The 22,984-nt window shown below is 37.0% G+C and overlaps 1 protein-coding gene and 1 long non-coding RNA gene across 17 annotated transcripts in view; one reads left to right on the top strand and one right to left on the bottom strand.

Annotated features, from left to right (window-relative positions):
* LOC309641929 overlaps nt 1–21,257 on the bottom strand; it is a 45,917-nt gene extending 24,660 nt beyond the window's left edge. The window contains exon 1 of the long non-coding RNA XR_014252866.1: nt 9,859–21,257. This is a non-coding gene — a long non-coding RNA (uncharacterized lncRNA). The remainder of the gene's footprint in view (nt 1–9,858) is intronic.
* Nucleotides 1–22,984, top strand: part of TMEM117 (transmembrane protein 117) — a 522,112-nt gene that overhangs the window by 225,574 nt on the left and 273,554 nt on the right. The gene's annotated exons all lie outside the window — the stretch shown is intronic.

The following is a 22,984-nucleotide window of genomic DNA, read 5'->3' as shown; positions in this document are numbered from 1 at the left end:
TTTAAACTGATAAGCTCATAAGCGTATAACATTTTTTAAAAATTTATTTATTTTATTTATTTATTTTTGGATCTGTTGGGACTTCGTTGCTGTGCGTGGGCTTTCTCTAGTTGCAGCAAGCAGGGGCTACTCTTCGTTGCGGTGTGCAGGCTTCTTATTGTGGTGGCTTCTCTTGTTGCGGAGCATGGGCTCTAGACACATGGGCTTCAGTAGTTTCAGCACGCAGGCTCGGTAGTTGTGGCTCGTGGGCTCTAGAGCCAGGCTCAGTAGTTGTGGTGCATGGGCTTAGCTGCTCCACGGCATGTGGGATCTTCCCGGAGCAAGGATCGAACCCGTGTCCCCTGCATTGGCTAGCAGATTCTTAACCACTGCACCACCAGGGAAGCCCTGAGTGCATAACATTTAAAGATATTTCTTTTTCCTCTTTAATCTGCACATATATTTAGCAAAGGAGCAGTGTGCGTTTTATTTGCTTATAAAGTCCATTTAAGCATCTCTAAACCTATATTATAAAACAGTAGTTCTCAAACATTTTAATATCAGAACCCCTTTACATTCTTAACAATTATTGAGGACCCCAAAGGTTTATTTTAGAAAATTCTGGAAAACAGAAATGTGCACAAGCACACCATTCCATCAGCTGATAGAGTGATGATGTCACCATATACCACTGAGCCTCAGGAAAACTCCCTGGTACACTTGAGTTAATCAGAGTGAAAAGTCAAATAACAGCTTATTTTAGTTATAAAAATAGTTTTATTGCAGAGCTAAAAGGGTCTTGGTGTTTCCAGGTCCCCCTGGACAATATTTTAGAAACTGCTTGAATAAAATGTGAAGTGGTAGTAACAAGAAATATTTGTAATTAGCTTGAAGTTTAAAATGTGATTTAACAAATGTTTTCTATTTGACTCCCCCCAGTAGCACTGTGCGATTATGATTATGTCATTTTACATATAAGAAAAATTATATTCAGGGAAATTAAGTGATTGGCTCAAGGGAGCTCAACGAGTAAAATTAAACTCAATTCTTCCAATTGCAGAGCCTGTGATTTTTCCATTATAACATATTTCCCCCAAACCTGTGCAACCTGAAAGTTCTCCATGTAACTAGGTTAGTTGAGTTAAATCTGGTTCCAGCACAGCCTCTGGAGCATGAGACTGATTAGAATCAGAGCTGAAGTCTCCATTAAACTTTTGAGAGATCCTGTGATGTCTCATCTATCTGGTGCTGGGTGACACCTGAAAGGCAGATTTTGTTCCTGGGTAACCCACAGATTTGGGGGTCTTCATTAGTTGGATCCTGGGATTATATCTATCTCGAGCCTAAATTTTTGCCTTAGAATGTACCTGTACTTTTCAGAGAGTCCTGATAGGCACAAATGGTTTGTAATTGAGCTACCACTCAGAGTCACTGGATACGTGGAGAGACTTGCTAAGATTTTCCTAGACCCCAGCACTAGACTCAAATGGCTGATGGCCAGGAGCAAAAATATCAGATACTGTTCGCCTGGGAGATGGCCCTGATGTATTTATCTCTTTGGAGGACTGCACTTTCTGTACTGTCTTTAAGCGTTAACCTTTGGGCAAATCAAAATGACAGCACCATACACCCTGTAAATCATAAAAGGACAGGATCAAAGACCATTCTTTATCTCTGTTGCTGCTCAGGGCTTTGATTCTTCAAGTAATAAACATGAAGAAAATATGGATCCCAGGTGTAAGGAACACAAGTATGTGCTGGGTAAGAAACTATAAATAACAATGTTAAATTTTCTTTGAAATGAATGAAAAGGAAGGATGGATTTATAGAGATGGTGTAAAAAGCTATTTGACTATTTTCTTTGCTCTGCAGTAAACTGATCTAGTTAAATGAAACAAAATGTCTGCTTTACTGAGAGAAAAAATGGTAATATTTTCTAGACTGTATCTTTTGTTTGTTTCACTTATCTGCTAAATCAAAGCAAAACACACAAAACAGTAACCATCATAACAAAGCTCTCTTCTGCTGACTGTGAAGAGAAAGTCCCATTTCTTCACTTGGCCTTTAGGTACTTTGTCATTCTGTGCCCAACTCAAAACCACCATTTCCATGTGGTCACCACTTCTTCAAACAATCACCCCACCACTGTAAGCCAGGTGGGTCTCTGTATTGCTCCAGGCCACAGATTCCCACCACTGCACTTTTGCTTGTTTGGTTCCTTTGGCTCAGAGTACTCCTCCCTCATTTCCTTCCTCCACTGATTTCTACCCATTCTTTGACCCCTTCTTTATCAGTCCAGTGCACAGCAATCTCTTCTAGAGCAGGGGTTGGCAAACTTGTTCGGTAAAGACAGTAAATATTTTAGGTTTGATGGGCCATAAGGTCTCTGGTGCAACTACTCAATTCTGCTGTTGTAGCACAAAAGCAGTCTTAGATAATATTTTAAAAAGTGAGTGTGGCTGTGTTCCAATAAAATCACCTACAAATAACTTGTCATAATTATTTATAAAGGAGCCATAGTGTTCCAACTCTTGTCCTTGAGCATCTATTGTGATTAGTGGTCATTTGTCATGTACTTTCTTCTTTTCTTACTGCTTTCATGTATTTATCTGATACTTACTCAATTAGACCATAACCTCCATGAAGACAACCTTATTCTTTGTATTCCATACATCTTTCCTGGTACCTTAAACATGACATATATTTAGATATTTGTGATTTACTTAAATACCTTTTTAAATCAAGAAAAAAACCTTGATCCCTCTTTACTTCCATACTGTTGCCTTTTTGTTTGTGTACTAATTCTTAATGTTGCATTTATGTGTTGGTTCTTTGCTGAGTGCAGGCACCAGCCCGTGCTGAGTTGTAGTGTATTGCCTCTCTATGTTAAGACATATATTAAAGATCAGGATAAACGCTTTGACATGTATCCTAAGAAAAGATTTTATGACTTATTTGCTGACAGAATGGTTATGATGAAACCTCTTGCTTAGCCTGCCAACATAATACTCATTTCTTAGGAGAACAAAGTACCATAGGTTGGCCTCCTGATAGAAAGCCTGCTGAGTTTCACCATTTAATAAAATAGAGTACACAGTGTAATTTGTACAATGTCAAACTTCAAAGAACAATTTATAACAAGAATGTTTCTATTTACAGCATGCCACTAAGGAAGGGATAATAAAATGTCAAGTTTGACAATGTCCACTGATTGATATTAAGGTCAGAAAGGAAAATATTTCTACTCTCAGCATCGCAGAGTCAGTTTTTACAACGGAGGGCAGAATACAATCAACTTTGTATTCTTTTCAAAATTCAAGGCTTTGGAATGGGCAGCAGCCTAGATGTTATATTTACCCAAGAGAAGCTTGAGTAGAAAAACAGAAACAATTGAAAATTGCATGTTACCAGTTTTTTTCCCCTCTCTGTTAGCCTGGAAAAAATTCTAATAAATGTAGTCCAGTCATAAGTTTTTATTCATGCTGTATCATAACAATCTATTTGGATATGTTAGCTGTTCCTTGCAAATACTACACCCACATTCTCTGGCAACAATGATGGGGTATGAGAAGATTAATTATAAGCCATGAGATTTGTAGAATTGATGAGGGGGCAAGTATAGCTGCCCCAGGTACACAGGAGATACTGAGCTCAGATACCTCATCTTGGAATATGAATAAGCATGATTCACTGGTAGCAAAGAAAGGTTACTCCAATCACAGTGAAGCATCTGATATGTGTCAGATACTTCTCTTTATAATAAAATAACACAGAGCTAGGTATAGAAATAAGTCATTCTCATATCAGTGTGTGGGATTAGGTGCTCAACTTTGTGAGGCTCTTATTGAATTCTGGATTCTTCACATGTTGATAAAATCATAGAATTTCTGAAAGTATATTTCTCACTCACACCTTCTGTCAAGATGTTGCTGTCTCAGAGTGAAACAGTGAGCAGCTAAGCTCAGCCCCATGGCCCAGGTATGAGGCAGGGCTTGAAACTTAGAACTGGGGGCTTTCCTGAGTGACGTGTGATGAGATCAACTCACCTAGGAGGTGGAGGGTGATGTGCTTTAATGCCGGCTTATGTAGATGACATTATTTTATCACCACTTAGGGAACACCCAGAGGCATTGAACACCCAGAGGCATTGAAATTGCGTCACCTTTCACCCCACACGTAGGAGTGCGGTATTGCCAATAGAATAGCGATCGTGGAAGCCAGTTCACAGGAACAAAAATGTTAAAATCATTCAAAAGTAACCACACACAATAGAAAACCAGAGAATTCAAGCTGTGTGGAAGAGTTTCAGCACTTTCCACGTAGAGACTGAGAGGCTGAGTATTAGTTTCTCACTTTTTTTTCTGCTAATAGTTATTGAACTTGAATGCTAAGCCAGGGGACAGACATGAACAGAATAAGACAGACATAACCCCTGTGCACACGGAGCGTACATTACAACCAAATAACTTTGTGGTTATGATGTTTTTAGGTGCTGCAAACGAGGAGTAAAAGTGCTCTGAAAGTCTATAATAAGGGGAATTGACCTGACCTAGTTTGGAGCAGGGTTGGGGGCAGGAAAGTTATATTGAAGCAGTGACATTTAAATTGCAGTCTGAAAGATGACCAGAAATTAGACTGAGATGGGGATAAGAAGAGAGGGCAAGTGTTCCAGGGAGAGGGAGAGAGCCTTTGAAAATTCAAGATGAGCATGATAAAGTTCTGGATCTACAAGAATGTTCGTATGGCTTCAAGCTGAATTAGGCTAAATTGGTTTTTTCTGAAGAAAGAATAACACGATAGATTTGCTCATATTATTTGAATTAAATTAATTATCCCCAACTCCCTATAGTATAAATCCAAAAAAACTCTTTTCTTTCTCATTTTGGTATTTCTAATTATTACCATTTTCATCAATCCCATTTTTATCATTACTCCTATAATTGTACAGTTTTTTTTAAGTTTATGAAGGGTTTTTACATATTTTTACATGTATCATTCAATTCTGACATTTAATGTGAATAAGAATCATAGAGAGCAGAAGCAAGAAGAACTACAATCCTGCAGCCTGTGGAACAAAAAACACATTCACAGAAAGATAGACAAGATGAAAATACAGAGGGCTATGTACCAGATGAAGGAACAAGATAAAACCCCTGAAAAACAACTAAATGAAATGGAAATAGGCAACCTTCCAGAAAAAGAATTCAGAATAATGATGGTGAAGATGATACAGAACCTCGGAAAAAGAATGGAGGCAAAGATCGAGAAGATGTAAGAAACGTTTAACAAAGATCTAGAAGAATTAAAGAACAAACAGACAGAGATGAACAATACAATAACTGAAATGAAAAATACACTAGAAAGAATCAATAGCAGAATAACTGAGGCAGAAGAATGGATAAGTGACCTGTAAGACAGAATGGTGGAATTCACTGCTGTGGAAAAGAATAAAAAAAAAAGAATGAAAAGAAATGAAGACAGCCTAAGAGACCTCTGGGACAACATTAAATGAAACAACATTCACATTATAGGGGTCCCAGAAGGAGAAGAGAGAGAGAGAGAGGACCTGAGAAAATATTTGAAGAGATTATAGTTGAAAAATTCCCTAACATAAGAAGGGAAATAGCCACTCAAGTCCAGGAAGCACAGAGAGTCCCATACAGGATAAACCCAAGGAGAAACATGCTGAGACACATAGTAATCAAATTGGCAAAAATTAAAGACAAAGAAAAATTATTGAAAGCAGCAAGGGAAAAACGACAAATAACATACAAAGGAGCTCCCATAAGGTTAACAGCTGATTTCTCAGCAGAAACTCTACAAGCCAGAAGGGAGTGGCATGATATATTTAAAGTGATGAATGGAAGAATCTACAACCAAGATTACTGTACCCGGCAAGGATCTCATTCAGATTCGATGGAGAAATCAAAAGCTTTACAGACAAGCAAAAGCCAAAAGAATTCAGCACCACCAAACCAGCTCTACAACAAATGCTAAAGGAACTTCTCTAAGTGGGAAACACAAAAGAAGAAAAGGACCTACAAAAACAAACCCAAAACAATTAAGAAAATGGTCACAGGGACGTACATATTGATAATTACCTTAAACGTGAATGGATTAAATGCTCCAACCAAAAGACACAGGCTTGCTGAATGGATACTAAAACAAGACCCATATATATGCTGTCTACAAGAGGCCCACTTCAGACCTAGGGACACACACAGACTGAAAGTGAGAGGATGGAAAAAGATATTCCATGCAAATGGAAATCCAAAGAAAGCTGGAGTAGCAATACTCATATCGGATAAAATAGACTTTAAAATAAAGAATGTTACAAGAGACAAGGAAGGACACTACGTAATGATCAAGGGATCAATCCAAGAAGAAGATATAACAATTATAAGTATATATGCACCCAACATAGGAGCCCCTCAATACATAAGCCAACTGCTAACAGCTCTAAAAGAGGAAATCGACAGTAACACATTAATAGTGGGGGACTTTAACACCTCACTTAAACCAATGGACAGGTCATCCAAACAGAAAATTAATAAGGAAACACAAGCTTTAAATGACACAATAGACCAGGTAGATTTAATTGATATTTATAGGACATTCCATCCCAAAACAGCAGATTACACTTTCTTCTCAAGTACACACGGAACATTCTCCAGGATAGATCACATCTTGGGTCACAAATCAAGACTCAGTAAATTTAAGAAAATTGAAATCATATCAACCATCTTTTCTGACCACAGTACTATGAGATTAGAAATCACTTACAGGGAAAAAACGTAAAAAACAAAAACACATGGAGGCTAAACAATATGTTACTAAATAACCAAGAGATCACTGAAGAAATCAAAGAGGAAATCAAAAAAATACCTAGAGACAAATGACAATGAAAACACGAAGATCCAAAAACCTATGGGATGCAGCAAAAGGAGTTCTAAGAGGGAAGTTTATAGCTATACAAGCCTACCTCAAGAAACAAGACAAATCTCAAATAAACAATCTAACCTTACACCTAAAGGAACTAGAGAAAGAAGAACAAACAAAACCCAAAATTAGCAGAAGGAAAGAAATCATAAAGATCAGAGCAGAAATAAACGAAATAGAAACAAAGAAAACAATAACAAAGATCAATAAAACTGAAAGCTGTTTCTTTGAGAAGATAAACAAAATTGATAAACCATTAGCCAGACTCATCAAGAAAAAGGGGGAGAGGACTCAAATCAATAAAATTAAAAATGAAAAAGAAGTTACAACAGACACCGCAGAAATACAAATCATTCTAAGAGACTACTACAAGCAACTCTATGCCAATAAAATGGACAACCTGGAAGAAATGGACAAATTCTTAGAAAAGTATAAGCTTCCAAGACTGAACCAGGAAGAAATAGAAAATGTGAACACAGAAATCGCAAATAATGAAATTGAAACTATGATTAAAAATCTTCCAACAAACTAAAGTCCAGGACCAGATGGCTTCACAGGTGAATTCTATCAAACATTTAGAGAAGTGCTAACACCCATCCTTCTCAAACTCTTCCAAAAAATTGCAGAGGAAGGAACACTCCCAAACACATTCTATGAGGCCACCATCACCCTGATACCAAAACCAAAGATACTGAAAAAAGAGAAAAATAGAGATCAATATCACTGATGAATATAGATGCAAAAATCCTCAACAAAATACTAGCAAACAGAATCCAACAACACATTAAAAGGATCATAAACCATGATCAAGTGGGATTTATCCCAGAGATGCAAGGATTCTTCAATATAGGCAAATCAATCAGTGTGATACACCATATTAACATATTGAAGAATAAAAACCGTATGATCATCTCAATAGATGCAGAAAAAACTTTTGACAAAATTCAACACCGATTTATGATAAAAACTCGCCAGAAAGTGGGCATAGAGGGAACCCACCTCAACATAATAAAGGCCATATATGACAAACCCACAGCAAACATCATTCTCAATGGTGAAAAACTGAAAGCATTTCCTCTAAGATCAGGAAAAAGACAAGGATGTCCACTCTCACCACTATTATTCAACATAGTTTTGGAAGTCCTAGCCTTGGCAATCAGAGAAGAAAAAGATATAAAAGGAATACAAATTGGAAAAGAAGAAGTAAAACTGTCACTGTTTGCAGATGACATGATACTATACATAGAGAATCCTAAAGATGCCACCAGAAAACTACTAGAGCTAATAAATGAATCTGGTAAAGTAGCAGGATACAAAATTAATGCACAGAAATCTCTTGCATTCCTATACACTAATGATGAAAAATCTGAAAGAGAAATTATAGAAACACTCCCATTTACCATTGCAACAAAAATAATAAAATACCTAGGAATAAACCTACCTAGGGAGACAAATGACCTGAATGTAGAAAACTATAAGACACTGATGAAAGAAATTAAAGGTGATACCAACAGATGAAGAGATGTACCATGTTTTTGGATGGGAAGAATCAATATTGTGAAAATGACTATACTACCCAAAGTAATCTACAGATTCAATGCAATCCCTATCAATCTACCACTGGCATTTTTTACACAACTAGAAAAAAAAATCTTAAAATTTGTATGGAGACACAAAACACCCCAAATAGCCAAAGCAGTCTTGAGGGAAAAAAACGGAGCTGGAGGAATCAGACTCCCTGACTTCAGACTATACTACAAAGGTACATTAATCAAGACAATATGGTACTGGCACAAAACCAGAAATATAGATCAATGGAACAGGATAGAAAGCCCAGAGATAAACCCATGCACCTATGGTCAACTAATCTGTGACAAAGAAAGCAAGGATATACAATGGAGAAAAGACACTCTCTTCAATAAGTGGTGCTGGGAAAACTAGACAGCTACATGTAAAAGAATGAAATTAGAACACTCCCTAACACCATACAAAAAAATAAACTCAAAATTGATTAGAGACCTAAATATAAGACTGGACACTATAAAACTCTTAGAGGAAAATATAGGAAGAAAACTCTTTTACATAATTCACAGCAAGTTCTTTTTTGATCCACCTCCTAGAGTAATGGAAATAAAAACAAAAATAAACAAATGAGGCCTAATGAAACTTAAAAGCTTTTGCACAGCAAAGGAAACCATAAACAAGACAAAAAGACAACCCTCAGAATGGGAGAAAATATTTGCAAATGAATCAATGGACAAAGGATTAATCTCCAAAATATACAAACAGCTCATGCAGCTCAATATCAAAAAAACAAACAACCCAATCCAAAAATGGGCAGAAGACCTAAATAGACATTTCTCCAAAGAAGACATACAGATGGCCAAGAAACACATGAAAAGCTGCTCAACATCATTAATTATTAGAGAAATGCAAATCCAAAGTACAATGAGGTATCACCTCACACCAGTTAGAATGGGCATCGTCAGGAAATCTACAAACAACGAATGCTGAAGAGGGTGTGGAGAAAAGGGAACCCTTTTGCACTGTTGTTGGGATGGTAAATTGACACAGCCACTATGGAGAACAGTATGGAGGTTCCTTAAAGAACTAAAAATACAATTACCATATGACCCAGCAATCCCACTCCTGGGCATATACCCTGAGAAAAACCACAATTCAAAAAGACACATGCACCCCAATGTTCATTGCAGCACTATTTACAATAGCCAGGTGACGGAAGCAACCTAAATGCCCACTGACAGACGAATGGTTAAAGAAGTTGTGGTACATATATACAATGGAATATTGCTCAGCCAAAAAAAGGAACGAAATTGGGTCATTTGTAGAGAAGTAGATGTATCTAGAGACTGTCATACAGAGTGAAGTTAGTCAGAAAGAGAAAAACAAATATCGTATATTAACGCGTATATGTGGAACCTAGAAAATGGTACAGATGAACTGGTTTGCAGAGCAGAAATTGTGACACAGAAGTAGAGAAGAAACGTATGGACACCAAGGTGTGTAAGCGGCAAGGGGTGGGGGTTTTGGTATGATGAATTGGGAGATTGGGATTGACATGTATACGCTGATGTGCATAAAATGGATAAGTAATAAGAAAAATAAATCAGTAAATAAACAAATAAAAGAATCATAGAGGCCAGGATACTTCTCAAGGGAAATGGAGGATGTCAGCACAGGCTTCACAGTTTTGTTTTAGGTCAGTTCTAATGTTTACAGTGAAAATCACACAGATATCAACAAAAATTATTTTTTATTTTCAACTCAAGTATAAGAGGTTCCTATTTTTTGCCAGGAAGTTATAAATCAACCACATCACTGAGAATCATCTTTTTTCATTGAATACAATCTTTTAAAAACTGTCACTTCTCTGATGATTAGTGATATTAAACATTTTTTTTTGGGTATACCTGTTGGCTTTTTTTATGTCTTCTTTAGAGATATATCTGTTCAAGTCCTTTGACCATTTTTTTCTCCAGCTTTATTGAGATATAATTGATATATAACATTGGCTAAGTTCAAGGTGAACAACATATTGATTTGATACACATATATTTTTTTAACATTTATTTATTTATTTATTTAGGCTGTTCCTGGTCTTAGTTGCTGAATGCAGGATCTTTAATTGTGGCATGTGGACTCAGTTGTGGCATGCATGCGGGATCTAGTTCCCCGACCAGGGATGGAACCTGGGCCCCCTGCATTGGGAGCTCAGAGTCTCACCCACTGGACCACCAGGGAAGTCCCAATACACATATATGTTGACAAATGATTAGCACCATAGCATTAGCCTTTGCCCATTTTTAAATTAGGATTTTTTTCTATTTAACTGTAAGAGTTTCTTACATATTTTGGAAATAACCCCTTATCAAATATGTGGTTTGTGAATTTTTTCCCCCATTCCTTAGGTTGCCTTTTTACTCTGTTGATTGTTTCCTTTATTGTGCAGAAGCTTTTTAGTTTGATGTAGTCTCATTTGTCTATTTTTGCTTTTGTTGCCTGTGCTTTTGGTATCATATCCAAGACACCATTGCCAAGATCAATGTCATGAAGATTTTCCCCTATGTTTTCTTCTAGCATTTTAGTTTCAGGTCTTCAGTTTCCATTTTAATTTATTTTGAGTTGATTTTTGTGTATGGTGTAAGATATGGTCAAATTTCTTTCTTTCTCTCTTTCTTTCTTTCTTTCTTTCTTTCTTTCTTTCTTTCTTTCTTTCTTTCTTTCTTTCTTTCTTTCTTTCTTTCTGTCTTTCTCTCCTTCCTTCCTTCCTTCCTCATGTAGAAATCCAGTTTTCCCAACACCATTTGTAGAAGGGACTATCCTTTCCCCGTTGTGTATTCTTGGTGACCTTGTTGAAGGTCAGCTGACCACATACGTGTGGATTTATATCTGGACTCTCTATTCTGTTCCATTTGTCTCTATATCTGTTTTTATGACAGTCCCATTCTGTAAAACCATAGTGAGATATCACCTCATCATAGTTAGGATGACCATTATCAAAAAACAAGAAAAAACAAGTGTTGGTGAGGATGTAAAGAAATTGGAAACCTGTGCACTGTTGATGGAATGTAAAATAGTGGAGCTACTAGGAAACAGTATGGAGGTTTCTCAAAAAATTAAAAATACAACTTACCATATGTTCCAGCAATTCTACTTCTGGGTATATAGCCAAAAGAAAATCAGGATCTCGAAGAGATATTTGCGCTCTCATGTTCATTGTATCATTATTCATAGTAGCTAAAATGTGGAAGTAATGCAAATGGTCATTGAGATATATATATATATATATATATATATATATATATATATATACACACATATACAGATATGTATATATATATGTATAATGAAATATTATTCAACCTTTAAAAAAGGAAATCCTATCATGCAGCAACATGGATGTATCTTGAAGGAATTACACCATGTGAAATAAGCTAGTCACAGAAGGAAAAAATACTGCATGACTCTAGTTATATGAAGTATATAAATTAGTCAAACCCATAGAAGCAGGAAGTAGAATGGTGATTACTGGATACTAGGGGTAGGGGGAAAATGGGAGTTAGTGTTCAATGGGTATAAGGTTTCAGTTGTGCAAGATGAAAATATTCTAGACATCTTCTGTACAACATTGTGCTTATAGTTAATGATACGGTATTATACAATGAACAATTTGTTAAGAGGACAGTTCTCATACTATGTGGTTTTTTACTGAAATATTTTAAAAAAGAAATATCACTAACTCATTACTTTATCTTGGATGCTAGTAAGAGAGAACCATCTGAGGGACAAAGAGGTTTAATACCTGTGAGAAAATGAATTCTTCTTAAAAGAAGGCATATAGGCTGGATGACCACTTAAGATTCCTTTAGCTATGGGTTTCTATGATATAAGAACACCTCTGTTTGAAGAAGTATGAAGTGGTTTGCATATGATTAGGAATGCTGTTTCTAGTATAGGGGTAATTTAGTAATACTAATTTACTAGCAGAGTATATTAATATACTAAGGGTGGCATTTAAAGCGCTTGTGGATAAAAAATCAAGGAGAATGAAAAGCAAAGCATAAAAGGATCTACTTTAGCTATGTCATTTATGATGTATTATGGTCCTTGTTTGATACATGACTGTAATAAAGCATTGCCATTCAATTAGAGTAAGTTAACTTTAAAATTAATATTGCGCCTATGCTTGATTCCATTTAAAGGGCTGGAGAAGGGGAAGAGGATTTTGAACCATTCACTATGCATTAGCTTCAATGACAGAATATAAATCATAGTAAGTCATGGGCCTCTGCCCAGTTCTGATCTCTGTGTGGTGCATGTCAATGTCAAACTTTAAAAATGTGTACCTCGGTTAAAACGGCATGCATTTGGTAATTGAAAAGAAGTGAGTGGAATGAATAGGAGGTTAAAATCTGGCCCTTTGGAAGTGTTTTGACACTTTACCCAGGAGCCTGCATTTATTAATAGTAATGGTTCCTAAATTTTTATTTTGGCCAGCTTGCTGGTTATATAGAAAGCCCCAGAAGGAGTGATGAAGGAAATACATTAGCGATAAGTATTAAAAAATTATCTTTGACATCTCTAGCACAAAGAGCAAGATCAGGTGGTTGATAAAAGAGCATAATTCAATCGATAGGAACATCCATTTTAATTTTTCTTTCTTGTTAGATATTTAATTCTTCCCATTCTTGTTATGAAGATACATCAAGAATTCCATTATTACTGAGAAAATCCATCCTGTGGGCATACATTTTGATCTTTGAATTCTGGTCTTTCTCAAAATTCACTCACTATCAACTAATGAACAGAACAATCAGGGAAATAAAATGCACACATGTGGAAGTGTACATGTATAGTGTATACTCAATTGAAGAGAAAAAGAGAGAAGGAATTAAAATTTCAAAAATCCCTACTGTGCCAGGGACTTTGTTAGACACTTTAACTAGTTTATAAATAAGTAATAAATATTATTTGTCTGAAAATATGTGACATTCTTTAAGATCTACATACCATCACATTTTTACATCAGTTGTGTGATCTTACCAAGAATAGTTAATTAATTAATTATTATATTACCATGATGATCAACTTTTTTTTGGTGGGGGCTGGTAAGACAAAAAATATATTCTTCAGGCACTGAAGAGATTCACTACATCACTACAACCTGTTCTTTCTGCTTCTATAATGTGGTAATCAGTGTAAAGGAAGAACATCTGTCTATTATATGTTTATCTATTTATTTAACATTTACCTATTGCTTGTATATAGGTATATATACATACCTGTCCCACTAAAATAAATATTGCACAAACACATACCAGCATTTTAATGAGAGTCTGATTCTGAAGCATCAACATTTTTACGTGCTTTATTCAGTTTAATTTTTTTTTTCTGGCATTTTGTGTATGGACTCTTCAAGACAGACAATTCCTTGGCAATAACATTGAGGAAAAAATAAGCAAACTCATTCAATGACTATGATTGGGAAGTCATCTTGCATGAAGTTCATGCCGAAGATGGTTTTGAATGAAGGGGTGGGTGGTTTGCAGATAGAAATTTGGTGGGACCACATGGAAATAAGTAGGAAAGTGACATGAGAAATAGAAATTATTTCTTAGATGCAGAATGGAATGGAGGTTGGACAGTGAGTATATGTCAGTACAGGAGTAGAAATGAGAAATGAAAGTGGGCTCTTAGATTCAAAGGAAAGCTGCGGAGAAGAAGCACTGGGGATAAAGAAGAAAGAGAGAAGAAAAGACTCAGCTCACAGTTTCCATTTAATTCCAAGTAGGTGTTAATTCCCAGGACTTAAAGATGGCTTCTCGATCTTCACCAGTGGCCATATTGGAATTATGTCAAACAGAAATAATCTGGACTAGGTCAGAGTGTTTATGGTGCTTGGGGACAGTTCACATATGCAACCATAATGAATTCTGAAATAAGAAATATAAGCTGTCCCTCCTGAGAGTTCATATTTAGTCACAGCAGATGTAGGCCAGCAGGTTCTATGGTAACCTGATTGAATATTAACGAATTTGAAACAGAATATGCATTGGTTAGCCTTGCAAAGATAGAAAAAGGTGAATTGAGTTTGTTCAGCCCACAAATCTATATTGAATGCCTACCAGGTACCAGACATGGGACATGGTGATGAACAAGAAGACAATGTCCTTGACCCTCTCACAGGACTTAGAATCATTGAGGTATGGCCATTAGCATTCTGTGTGTTATATTGGTCTACTGTGAGTCCACCCCTAAGGGATGGAGCCCTTCTTAGAGTGCTACCAAAATCAGGTTGTTGAGTCTTGAGGGCTGGGGCCCAAACCCTATGCTATCATCAATCTCTCAGGCTCTTGAGAAATAGCCAGCTTGACCACTTGGTGATATCCAATATTTTTGATTAGGTGTTCTTGTGCTCTCTTAATACTTCTGGAAGGGATAGGTCTTATTCAGTTCCTCCAAATAATATAGAGCATGGATCTGAGAGATACTACTTTTAAGTCAGCGACAGAATGGATAAGCTCTTCTTTCTTGCTTCCTTTTAGTGGTTCTCTTGTGTCACTCCTTGATCTCATCTTATCCCAGACATCTCCTGCCTGCCTCAGGTATGGCTGGCAAAGGGCCAACCCATCATCTTATGAGATGTCTATCTACTGTTCAGGGGTCAGAGTCACCTCATGATGTGTTAAGTTGCTTTTGACATTTGTTTCCAGTCCATCTGCTTAGAAGTCTGCTGTTATTTGGTTACTGGCAGAGCCAACCTCAGGCTATATCGAAAAAAAAGAAAAAAGAAAACCTGAAGTTACCTGCGGTTTTCTAAAGAGACTGTTAAGTAGAGCAGCAACTAATTATCCTTTCACAAAATGTCTTTTCTTGGTATCAGCATTTCATTTTTCTTTTCTTCTTATTTTTTAGAACTCGTGAGCACAAAATACTTAAATAGATTTGTGCCTGATGACTAATATCTATTTTCACCATTCTCCTATGCAGATCTCAGTGGTATTTTGCTTTTCATGCACCAAATGGTATTATAATTCACAGTGGACTTTGTTGAAGAGATTAGTATTAGCACTGTACTTTTTTCATCCAAATTTGAAATGTGAATGTGAACACTTTTCTTTAGGGTGCTATAAGTACTGGCGTATATGTTTGTTTAATTATTTCACCATTCCTTAGGTTTGTAAAAAACAATAACACAAGAGGATGTTTAAAAATTTAAAAAACAGGGTTTTGATTTTGTTTTGTTTTCAAACTAGCAGTAAACCCTGTTTCCATAAAATATGGTGAACCTGATAAAATTAGAGAGACTCTAGCTAAAGCCTGGGTGGGCAGGTGAATTTGGTGGAATCCTGGCTTAGAACTCTATACAACACCTTTTTAAAATCTGGAGGTTAGAACTGCAATGTTAAATGCTATTGGTGGAGAGAAAGAAACAGAATATTACTTTGCCATGTGTATATATGGAAGAGCACTTTGAAAAAGTCCACCAAGACAAACTGGTGTCAGTAGAAAGGCTGAAATGGACCTAGAAGCCATAGCGAATTGGGAGCAGAGCAGGCATATGGCCATGGGAATGCTGAGGACGATGACCTGACACTGAGTTAAGGGGAACGCTATTTACAGATTGCAGAGGAACATCGCAATCAGACTGCAAAAGCTTTCAGGAAGTGTTTAAAATTGTATTGAAATTTGAATGATTCTTTTTGAGCAAAGGAATCAGGACTCCAAAGATAGTGACAGAGTTTAGTTTAATCCATTTATCCTCTATAATGGTCTGGACACAGTGCTAGGTACTTTCATATTATGTGGTGTACTGAAAATAATGCTGAAGCTAAAAATTAAAAACATGGTTATTTCATGCCTCATAAACATGCCAGATGGGAATCACTAGCATTCTATTACCTACTAATATGTGGGGCAACGATATATAATGATCAATAGTGTTAGAATTGGGATTTATTCTTTGTATTTGCAACACTGGTTAATTTTTTTTTCCATATGGGCAGTGCTAGTAAGAGAGTTTGGAATATATAAAAATATCTATATATGCAGAGACCAATAAATTCCATTTAAATATCCTAATTGTCTCAGATTTAATGTACATATTAATGCTTAGATACTGCATATCGTAGGAGTATTTAGTGCCAGATTCAATCTATTTTTAGCTAAGGCTCACTCATTGCCAAGTACTGATGTGTTTTCATCCATAAAAAGATAATGCTTGATGATACTTTGCTCATATTCTGCTTATTCTCTTCTGTCTATAACCTTTCCCAAAGCAAAACTCCTCTGCCCCTTCAGTTTCCCTCACATTTATCTTATTCCTTGCCACCACCGTAAAGCTCCCAGATAGCACAGTTTTTATCTCTGAGTATTTCCTTCTCAGCCCACTGCAGTTTGTCTCCTGCCCCCACTGCTCAGAACAAGCAGCCCCTCGGGTGACCGTGGCCACCCACCAAGTGCCGGTTCTGGAGCTTCTCGGCAGCCTCTGTGCCACTCTTCCCATCGCTCCTCCGGCTTCTTTGACTGCTTACTCTCAGTCTCTTTCATGGGCTCTCCTGCTTCTGTTCTTTAATGGCCCCTGAACGTGGGCCCACATCTTCCATTTCTGTAGCGTTTGCCTTGGTTTGGGACTCATCACCTCTCACCTGGTCTGTTTCAAGAGACTCAAAATCCTCACCGATTATTGGGCACAAGCCTCTCCCACCAGCTCCAGATCACACTACAAATGGTGGTCAGAGTAGTCACCCCTTAAAACAAGCCTGATTCTCCACTCGATTGCTCAAAACATCCATTGCCCAGTGGGTAAAACAAAAGTCCTTACCATGGCACACAGACCCCCTGAGTCTGACTTCCCTTCTCCATCCCTGCCTCGTGTCCCTTCTCTCTCCTCCCTAACAGGGGCTGATGCCTCTGAACTGCTCCTGCCCGTGTGTCTGTCCCCCTCCCGGTCTGGGAGTCTCCAACGCCTTTAACCTCTTTATGCCTTTCCTCATCGATAACAATAAGGGTAACTGCAATGTCTGTATTAAGAAGAGATTGTGATGGTTGAAGGAAATGCTGCCTGTGTAACTGGTGAACTTCCTACAAGCACTGTATGATGATCTATACATGTTCATTGTGGCTCCTGTTATTAGATCACTCTGAGGTGGGCTCGAGAGGATTTGTAGAGGATGCTCAGGAAACCAATACAGATAATTAAAAGTTTGGAAAATTAGAACCATGGAAAACAGGTAAACGAACAATTATTCAGCCAAGGGAAAAGGGGAGATAGAGAGTGAAAAATTATTTGCTAGAGGATAAACTCTGACCATCCTCTATTAATATAGAGGAGAAAACACAACAAAGCATGTAGGATTTATATTTGCCATAAGAAATTTATATTTCCCAGATAAGGGATTGGCTATCTAGAATTGTTTACTCATGAAACTCCAAAAATTTGTTTATCTATAGACCTAAAAAGATATATTTTCTTCTGTCTAACCAGTTTAGGTATGAAGTGGCCTGAATGCAGAGAATTGGATTAGGGCAGCGGTCCCCAACCTTTTTGGCACCAGGGACCATGGAAGACAATTTTTCCACAGACCTGAGTGGGGGGGATGGTTTCGGGATGATTCAAGCACGTTACATTTATTGTGCACTTTATTTCCATTATTATAACATTGTAATATATAATGAAATAACTATACAACTCACCATAATGCTGACAGGAGGCAGAGCTCAGGCGGTAATGTGAGCAATGGGGAGTGGCTGTAAATACAGATGAAGCTTCGCTTGCTCGCCTGCCACTTGCCTCCTGCTGTGCAGCCTGGTTCCTAACAGGCCCAGGGGTTGGGGACCCCTGAATTAGGGGATCTCATGAAGTCCTTTTTCCCTCAGTAAGTCTGTCTCTTTTTGCCCCTATCCAAACCCTCTGAATATCTCTCTCTGGCTTTCTGTCTCTCTGCCTTTCTATTTCTGTTTCTTTCTCTTTGTTCTCTCCTCTTTCTCCCTCCACCCCCCAATATTTCTGCCCCATCCTCCAGCCCCAGTATACAGTATAAGCAAGTTTTTCAGAAATGGTCGAAACACTGCTATTCTCCTCTTCTTATCTCAAGTTCATTGTATTTTTTGGTTGGCATTACAAATATTTTGGGTTAAAGGAAAATTTCTATTTCTGTAATGAGTTGAGGGCAGAAAAGTTTTTATGATCATTTTCTTTTGACAGTGTTATTTTCTGAGATCTTCTTCCTCCTGCCATATACTTTACTCAGCAAAACTCCCTGTCTCTTCCTTTTGAGAAGATTTTTTCCTATAACTTCTGGACAGTGCATTTGACCAGAGAAGTGTAAAGTTCCTTCATTGCCTGATGTTAGAAGTCCAAGGGAAGGGGCATTAATCGTAGCACTGCTCTGAGGAACACAGAGCCCTGCTCACCTTTGAGCAATATCTTTGAAGGTCCCATTTCTAACCCTGGGATTTTGTAGACTGTAGTTGTTGTATCTTTCTACTTATGTGTGGACTTCCCTTCTTTCTTTTGTTGATGCTGGTGACATTCTTCTTTGTCTTTCTCTCGTTAACATTGCCTCATATTTCTTCTCTATGATTTTTTCTATTCTTTTCATTTCTTTTTAATTTTCAGCCTTTGGGGCAGATTTCCCCCTTATCTTTTTATGAGATTTGCTCTCCATGGATGCAACCTATGCTAGCATCCTATCAATCGGCCTGCTGATGGATTAGCACCTGCTACAGGAATCCACATGGCAATGAGGTGACAGATATTAAAGCTCATGTATATGTGAGAAAGTCATATGGCTGAATTGATACAACCATTTTTCTTTTCTCCTGAGCAGGGACAATATCTCATCCTTGACTTTTTTATTAAATGTTTACTAGATTTTCCCCTTAAGCCCTTTAGAAGTTAAAGGGTAATTTAATTTTGTTCCTTTATTTCTTTTTCTTTTTCTTTTTTTTTTTTACTAACTCTCATGCCATGGTTGAAGAGAACAATCTAGTGTCCATTATCACAGGTTCATTGTGACCCAGCAAACCCCAGAACTAAAGCTTCACAATACAAACTCTAGGGAGAAGAGTGAAATTGACACAGCTCTTGAAGGGTAGAAGAGAGGAAATTAAGATATGAGAAAGGATCAGTGGTCACTGTTAGCAGTGTAAGTTTCCAGTGTATGAATGACCACTCTGGACTACCATTTCAACAGGTGCCTCCAAACATAAGCTGCCCTGGAACAGTTATTGGGAACTGAGTGTAAATAATGCTGCTGTAAAGTAGAATTATTTGTCAGTATATTAACTGTAACAGCAAAATCAAGTCACTTAAATCATAGCTTTGTGTTCCCTCCCTCTATCCTTTTCTTCATTTTTTAAAATTATTTTGAACACACACAATAAATTCAATCGAAATTATATCATTTAAATGTTTTCAATGAAGTAGGGTTTAGGTTGTATTTTTCATGTGTGTGTCACAAATATTTATTGAGGCAGTACCATTTGCTAAGTGTTACTAAATTATCTTATTTATTAATTCATTTAAGCCCCACAAAGGGCCTATGATTTGTATTATTATCTTCATTTTAAATATATGAAAGCAGACACAGTTTTATAAGAGGGTTAATAACTTTCTTGAGGTCAAACCATGACTATAAGTGACAGAGCCTAAGATATTTGGAAATTGAACTCCAATTTTCTTTCTATTATACCTTAGCTGTTCCAATGGATCTGTTGCTTGGAATGACAATTATATATTGTTATTATGGTGAATAACAATTATATATCCGGGAAAGTACAATTGAAGTATGGAAAATTTCTTCTACAGGTTATTCAAAACAAATTAATACTGACACCAAATTAATAATTGACAAATAATAGATATTGAGTATTTTGTTTTTGGAATAAAAGATGAGTTCTAATTATAGATTGAATATTTCCTATGTCAGATTTTGAGATTGCTTAGTCCCATTCAAAGAAATGTAGACTTTCTTTTGTAAAACAGAACTTATATGGTAAAAATTTTCTTGTTACTCTTATATCTCTTTTCTCTTTATTAAGCTACTTTACTACTAACACTGCACTCATAATTTAAGGTATCTTCCTTAAATGGCAGTCGGGATGAATGATGACTTGTCTACCTCTCAGTAAAGTTGATGATGGTATAATAAAACAATAACAAAAGGGTTTCCCTGGTGGTGCAGTGGTTGAGAGTCTGCCTGCCAATGCAGGGGACACGGGTTCGAGCCCTGGTCTGGGAGGATCCCACATGCCGTGGAGCAACTGGGCCCGTGAGCCACAATTACTGAGCCTGCGCGTCTGGAGCCTGTGCTCCGCGACAAGAGAGGCCGCGATGGTGAGAGGCCCGCGCACCACGATGAAGAGTGGTCCCCACTTGCCGCAACTGGAGAAAGCCCTCGCACAGAAACGAAGACTCAACACAGTCATAAATAAATAAATAAATAAATAAAAGAACGTGAATTTCTTTAAAAAAAAAAAAAAATAACAACAACAAACAGACATTTATTGAGTAATTTTTAGGAGTCAGAGAAGAAATGTTAAGTAAACTTTCCCCTATTCCCCAGGGCTGGTAAACTGTAGGGTGAGGATTTGAACCCAGGTTTGCGTGATTCCAAAGCTCAGAGTATCAACAGCTACAAAAATTTAAAAAATAAAAGAAACTCAAGAAATACAATAGATTTTTTAAAATTTAGTTCAAAAAATACTAAAAATTCAAAAACTCTTCGAACATCTGCCCAATTCACAGTCCCTTTGAAGAAATATTAATATTAAAATTAAAATGAATTTCATAAAACAGTCTTGTTTTCTTTGTGGACAGAATTGTATATATGAAACATTTTTTCTTCATATTTTGGAGACAGGGTATGCAATCATTGTAGGATAGAGCTTCTAAAAGTTGCTCATTTCCTACACTGAACCAATTTAATAACATGGCAAAAAATAACATGGCCATTAGTGTCTGACCTGGCTTCTAGGGGCCAAATAGGCCCTTGCAGTATTTGTTTATTTGGGTCTATAACTTTGACTGTTTATTTTTCATTCTGACACTTTCTAGTAAAATAAGTAAAATCTTCTCAACATTTTAAAATGGACTAAATCTTCGTTCATAGATGTGTTGAACTATGATCAATGCATCCACCAGATAGAATTTAAAAGGAATAGTTCATCTTCTCTTTCTCCTTACTTGTCCCACTAATCACTTGTGCCAAAGGGAACATATGATTTAGTTAAGTTTCTATTTTAAAGAAAAATGGCAACTTTCACTTCCCTATTTCCTTCTTATGTCTCTGCTTAATGGCAGGCAGGAATGAGGTGCCTGCTGGTGCTTGCAAATGAGCGGCTATGGAAATTACACTACTTTGTGGCAAGATAGAAACTCAAAGTAGTGGGCTCACCTCTGCATTTAGGACTGTTTTTTAGCATAGTATTGGGTGAATGTTATAACTCAGGGGTACTGAGTCCAAACCTCAAGAGGACCTTTCTCTGTACATCTCTCGAATACTTGAGCATATGCCTAAATCAGGTCTTGGATCTGCTTGACCAAAGAAACCATTCTCACATCCACTTCTGGTTTGCTCAGTAGCCTGTGAAAAGTAATTTATTCTCTCTGTGCTTTGTTTCCCCATCTGGTCAGTGAGGCTAATCATACTTACTGCTAACCTCCGTCACAGCAGTCTGCTGAGATTAATAAAAGAATATCCACTGAGCATCATGTGCTACTCCCAGATTCCTACATGGAGATTCGATAGTCTAGCCATGCTAGTTTGGTTTTTACAAAAAAGAATCTGAAACAAGCCATGGATAAAACATCTCTCCAGTCTTCAATTCACTGTAGGATTTTCTTTTTAAAACTTTATTCTGAATGAATTTTCAGAAAAAGATCATAAATCACATATCTTTCTTACCTTTCAGAGCTGGATACATGAACTATTTTAGGGTTGGTCAATAACGTAGCACTTGTGTTACCCACTCCTCTTTCTGTACCCATAGCAGACATGGCCGATCCCTTAAAACCCTCCACTCCCTTGAGTAAAGACAGAACCTTAGACTTCATAACACTGTGCCAGGCAGTTAGGACCAATCCATCAGACTCGGGATGAATTAAAGCTTCTGTCATTCCTGATCAACTTTCTAATTCACAGAAAAGGTGTCTGAAGTCCAAATATTATGTATTTTTTTACTAAAGTCATGCAACTTGTTATTTTTTATGTCATATGAACTAAAACTCAGATGTACATGATCCCCTCCAGTTTTATTCTGTGATACGGTTGTTTCTATAAGTTTTAAGTCTGGTTGCATTTATAATATTCCTTATATTCTTCATATTTTTCTGATTGATTGCCTCATTCATTTACTCCCTGATTAAGTAACATTTATTGAGCCACTACTATGCCTGAGTTAGTGTTTCTGCAGTCAAACAACTTAGAGTTAAGTAGAGAAAATGAGTCATGTAAAAAATAGTCATGATGCATGATAATGTGCATTCTGATTCAGTTCCCTCCGTTAGAAACACAATTGTGTCTCTCTCTTTCCTTAAGCC

This window comes from Balaenoptera physalus (assembly GCF_965194825.1).
Source record: "Balaenoptera physalus genome assembly, chromosome: 13".
Lineage (NCBI taxonomy): Eukaryota > Metazoa > Chordata > Mammalia > Artiodactyla > Balaenopteridae > Balaenoptera > Balaenoptera physalus.
Note: the sequence above shows the minus strand (reverse complement) of the source record. Positions and strands in the feature narration are given on the sequence as shown.